Source organism: Monopterus albus, unplaced genomic scaffold (genome assembly GCF_001952655.1).
Source record: "Monopterus albus unplaced genomic scaffold, M_albus_1.0 scaffold34.1, whole genome shotgun sequence".
Lineage (NCBI taxonomy): Eukaryota > Metazoa > Chordata > Actinopteri > Synbranchiformes > Synbranchidae > Monopterus > Monopterus albus.
In genome coordinates this window covers 1,827,311-1,833,086 of record NW_018127914.1, presented here as the reverse complement: position 1 = coordinate 1,833,086, position 5,776 = coordinate 1,827,311, and the positions used below count along the sequence as shown (strand labels likewise).

Below are 5,776 nucleotides of genomic sequence, written 5' to 3'. Positions count from 1 at the left end.
CTTTCCCTCTCAGACCAAAGAAAAAAGAGACAGCCAAGACACAGTCACCCCGTCCGACATCATCAACAAACAAAAACCCCACAAAGAGACGAACCAGCCAGCCAGCCAGCCAGCCACCATCTTAACAGGCTGCTGAAAGAGACACACAGAGAGAAAAGAGGCTAATGCTTATTTTGATCAACAGGTAAGCTGCTCCAAAAGAAACACCACTAACACAAATGCACACCATGCATACAGCCCTTTCTACTAGTTGGTGCAGTGGCATTGTAAACGGGGGGGGAAACGCAGCGACGGTGCACGGTTGGAGTTGTAGATGGCGAAATGCATGCTCTCGGACAAGTGAGAAGATGAAATCTGTTCGTCATAAAAGGAAGCCCGGCTATCAATGGTGCGTGTAGGATACAAAATAACTCTGTTAGCTGTTGGTAGTTTTACGACGGGCAGCAGTCGGTTTGCGTCTTATGTAACTAACGGCCTGAGCAGCTTTCGGTGAGGAAAGGGGGATCTGCTGAATGAGGGAGGAAAAGAGCTGCACCGCTTGGAATTCACATGGCAACTCACATTTAGGTTAGGACACCCAAACGCTACACAAATACAAATTGAGGGGATACTGGGGATGGCTATTGCTTTGATTTAAGACTGAGTTTGAAGCCAGCAGCAAAAGGACGCGGAGTGACTTAGTCGCCTCAAGTAGGTTTGTGTTTATCTTAAGTTTTGTTTCTTGCTTTTTGTTTTTCTTGACATTCATTCACGATATGCGGCACCCTGACTGAGTTGCTAGAAGCCGGCGACTTGAAGTGATTTTGGGGCAACAACGTAGCGCTGGTGTAACTACCGTGTGATACTTTTTGATATTTTCATTGATAACTTTTTCGTTACTACTATTCCGACTGCAAACTTGATACTCAAGTTCATATTTGTTGGTCCTCCGAATGACGCACGTCGGCGAGAGGGCGAGAAAGAGGTTTATGCTGTAAGATGAACATAGATAGATGGTTGTAGTTTATTCGCTTAAAGGGGGGAAAGTTGTGAAACTCTAGGCCAAAGAGGTTGTGTTTATCAAGTGGTTTACAGCCGATATGGCGCTGTTTTTGCACCTCTTTCATTGTTAGGAAGCTCCTCGAGAGCGCATGGTGGATGTGAATTGTAAAAGATCCACAGACATCCTCTCTTATCAACTTGAAAGGAAGACAAGCACTTATCAGCATAAACGTCCCGCATTTATTTATTTTTTCGCCGCTGTTGTTGAACTTTTCGTGAGTGATGCCGGGAAGCCTGAGTTGCATTTCCACTCAACTTTGAAAAAGTCCCCCCTCCCCTCTGTCGTAAGAAACTGTGATGTTCCTTTGAGATAAGGGAGCTGGGTAGGCATGACAACTCTGTGGGGAGAGCAGAGTATGTGAGGCCAGTACAATGAGGCACACACTGCGAGGAAGCTTTGTACATAGTCCCTCACAGTTCTCCAGTCCTGGCCCCCAAAGAACTGCTTATATGTGGGCCGACTTTTATTCAACAGATAACCTCTGTCATTTTTTTTTTTTTTTTTTTTACCAGAGCGGGCCCCTGAGACCCCACTTGTCTTTAAAGTTCTCTTCAAAGCTTTGCATTTGATCAGGTAAATAATAATGTATTAATTCACTGGAAAATCCCATGTAAGGTTAGTTGTAAAACATTTGTGCTTATTTGTAGTTCTACTTGGGTTTCAGGGTCAAGCGTAAATGTAAAGATATTTTGTTTTTAAATTTTAATTTAATATCTTAAACCCTCAGTTACGCCTTACAGCTTTTCCTTAAAAACCTTTTTCTCTGACAACTTTTTGGACAACTTCAGCCCCTACATGCACCCCTTCGAGTCATACAACTGTGAGGATCTTTTGAGGAAAAAAAAAAGTAAATGAACAAAATGATTTTATTAAACTTTAAAGGTTTATTTTGCAGCTTTACAGGCAGCATAATAACTCAAATCTAATTCTGAAGCCGAGTAAGTGTTTAGACTCGAGAAGCCGAGTAAGTGTTTAGAGTCGAGCTACATCTTCAGTAATATTTAAGATATGACAAATTGTTCTTTCTGTTACGTTTTCTAAAAGAAAATACTTTATAAAGTCTCACAAATGCTGTCAAAGTTGAATCAAGTTTACTGACGTTTTACAATAGAAGCCTTAAATAGCTATTTATGCCTCAGGCAAAGTTTAGTGTCTAGTAAATTTATGCGATGTGCAGGTTCATATGAAACTTTTTGTGTTTCAACACTCGTTTTGCAATACTTTGTATGCAAAATGGTGGCATATATTTTAATTGTTCCACAATTTTTTATAGTTGTAATCAAGTTTTTTTAAATTACCTTTTTATGTTTTTGTAACCTGTCAAATATCAGTTTGCTAGTTTGATACTCCTCACAGAGTATGCAGGTACTTTTGTATGTAAAGTAAGGTGAAATGCTTTTCAGCAGACATTAAATTAAATTTAGTGGGGAATATTTTTTAGACAGTGCTTTGCTCTTCTGCCTTGTTTGTTAATGTTTTTCCCTTGTTTCCACTCACTTGTGCACTCCAGCCTAGTGTATAGTCGCTCCTATGAACAGCTGCATCCAAATAACTTGTTTTTACATTAATTTTTTTTTTAAAGATCTCAATCTGTTTAGCAAGTTTTCATAAAATTTGGTCTTCCACTGTATTAATCTAGCTCCATTACTAAAGAACAATGTTCCTCTTTCCAGACATTGATTTTCATAGTGTATTATGGCCTTGTTCGTAGCTGCTATTAGATGTCAAAACAGCTGACGACTTCCTAAAGAAAACCTCTGCCTGTAAAAGTTTTTCATGTATGTGTGTGTGAGACAGAGTGGGAGAGAGCACAGCACTTTTCCCTGTGTGTGTGTGTGTGTGTGTGTGTGTTGGTATGAGCTGTGGAGGCAGCCAGGCTTACTCATATGGCTGCAATATGTGAAGGCTCTCTGCGGTGGAACTGGGAAGACAGAAACTTTTGAGAGAGAGAGAGAGAGAGGGAGAGAACACATGGAGCGAGGGAAGTCAGCAGTGTCCTGTTCAACTAGCTGGAATGTATCTCCTGTATTTTATTGATGGTTTGATGTTCTGTAAAACATGAGGAGCAACTGTAGTGATTTTGTGGGCTGCCATGCATTTGTATTTGGTCATTTCAAAATAGGAGTGCATCAGGAGGGGAGCAAGGCCCATGTGAGGTGTAGTGTAACGGCAGGCTTTAAACCAGTTCAAGCAGCTTTTGGGGAGAATCTGTAGTGATTCCAGTGGTAGGTGCGATTGAGTTTTCTGCCTCAAAATTATAAAGGAGTTTGAGCAATGGAAATGACTGTTTTTACCTAGTTTTCTTTAAAAGACTTAACTTATTCTGAAAAATTTGGTGAATATCAGTATAAAGAAGCAAAGTTATCAGTTTAAAAAATTGTAAAAATCGGAGGAAAAGCAAAAATAACTGTAGTCTCCAGAAACATGATATAAAGACTGGACATTTTTGCAAGACCTAAAAAATTTGCAGAAACCCGATGGGACTGTTTTATACAGTAAAAGAAATCATCACACCTTGTCTAGACTAGAGCCCAAGAGGCGAAACAAGTTTAGAGGATTTATTGAACTTCTGCAAAACCTCTGCTGCTTAATGCTACAGAGTTGAGGAGTTTTCTTCGCCTTACGTTATCTTCTAAAGTCAAGGAAATACACATAATCCCTCTACGACCTCTGCTCTGCTCAGTTGCTGCTGTCTCTCTCCTTCTGGTCTGAGTTGATGTGCGTCTTCTCTCGCTGCACTGTGTCCCAGTTTTAAGGAGGACAACATGGAGCAAAAGGACTTTTGTTAAAAGTTCACCTTGACTTATTATAACTAATCGGCAAACCTGTTTCCTGTGAGTAGATGGCATAGGAGCATGCTAACATATTAGGTAATCTCATTCACAAACCTGTTGCTCACTGTGGATGAGTCTGAAGTGAAACACAGTTGACTGCCTGACGCTCCTATGCAAATGTGTTGAGCTGAATAATGAAGACAGTTTGGAAATAAACTTGAGGAGTGATTGATGTGGCACTGGAAGCAACAGTTTGAAGACTTTATTGTATTTAAATTTTGAGTTTTAGTTGTGCAGTTTGATGTGTCAGACCTATGGAGAGTCTCAAGTAGTTTATCATAAGATAAATCTCATACCTCTGCATTAAGATTGTGCCATAATAACATCTGTATTCAGACAATCTTAGCAGATAACATATTAGTTAAACATAAGAAGATCAGAAGAGAGAGAGGATTATTTTCTGAAGGGACTTTTCTTTATGTGAATGCACAACTCCTATTTATTTCTAATTTCTAACCCTGTTTATTTATGATTGTGTCTCGACTCTGTGTTTCCAATATTAGGAAAGGATAGCATCTATTAGAGCAATCAGCCGTTATTCATCTCAGTCCTGCCTGCAGTTCAGATAAAGGAAAACATCCATTTGTCACCAATTGTTTATTTAAAGGAAAAAAACCTTTTTGCAGGGCTTCTGGATCTCTTGGCTCAAAGCTCTGTAGCTAGCACTTCTTTATTACCCACTCTCTTGTTTTGCTCATATCCCAAGGACACAATTCTTTTTATATTTAACTTATTTTACTGCCAGGGGACTTTGTTTTGGCTCTTTCATTGCTTTATATAAAGCTGCTTGTAATGTCTGGGATACTGAGATTGAGCTTATTCTCGTGTTGCAGTTACTGGAAGTCAGTCTGGCAAAGAGTGTCTGCTAAATGCCCTAAATGTCATCCTCACTCTCTGTCTGTGGTTAGCACAGCCTTGTTTAGGTTTGATTTCGTCTCTAATGTCTTTGGTCTATTTCAGACTTTTAAGTCTGTCTTTCAGACGGCCTGCTTCAGATAACGAGCACATGGTCTTGGTTTAGGGTGAAATGATTCCCTCTGCGTTATTTAGTTTTTTCCAAACAGAAAAATCCTGAATATAGGACGATTCTTCTTCTTCCTTTGATCCGAGAGTAAATAATCCTTGTGGCACAATACAGTGGAGACTGATAAAGTGAAGGCTGAGTGCATTTAGGCACATATCAGTGGAAGGTGGTGACATAGTCAGCAGTATAGCCCTGTTACCAGAAGATTGGATATTTCAAACCCCACAGCACCTGTCTCTTCCTTGTAATTTACTGCATATGAGTGTCTATAAAATCCCTAAAACATACAGTAGATAGCATTGTTTCTAGATGGGCATATGCTGTATTTTATGGGAAGAGTGATTTATCAGGCCATTTTTAATCTTCATTTAGCAGAACTTTGGCTTCTGAACAAGTTCATGAAAACTCACTTGTCTGTGAAAACCTGCTGGCTTGTTTTGTGATGTGTTATGAGTTGCGAGTTTGGACTGCTTTGACTCAGCACTGTGATGCTTCCTGCGCGCCCAGGCGTTCAGTTATCAATCACTGTTCGTGCGAGTTCTGGCCTCGTGTAGAACTCGGCGAACGATTCGCTCCAATGCCGTGTTCAGTTAAATTTCAACTGAATGATGTTCTCAATGAAAATCAATCTGTTCATTTTGCTCAGTTGTGAGAAAATGAACTGCTGTTGTCAAGATGATAGCAATGTTTCATTTACTACAAAATAGTGGTTTTTCCTATACATTCCATATGCTGGACAAATTTGACTTCATGCTTTAATCCTTACACGTTTTCTGCATGTCGTTAATGTTGTGTGGCTTTGAGTTGCTGCTTCCCCCTTTCTCCAAGCTATAGTGCAGGTGTTGTCCTAGGTTTAAAGGGTTTCACAAGGGGAAA

General features: G+C 39.9%; 1 protein-coding gene across 1 annotated transcript in view; it reads left to right on the top strand.

The window, feature by feature from the left end:
- The first annotated feature begins 6 nt into the window (after positions 1 to 6).
- The window catches only part of trps1 (trichorhinophalangeal syndrome I), a 101,672-nt gene continuing 95,902 nt past the window's right edge, over positions 7 to 5,776 (top strand). Inside the window, exon 1 of the mRNA XM_020597574.1 lies at positions 7 to 184. The gene's annotated coding sequence lies outside the window, so the exon portion shown is untranslated. The remainder of the gene's footprint in view (positions 185 to 5,776) is intronic.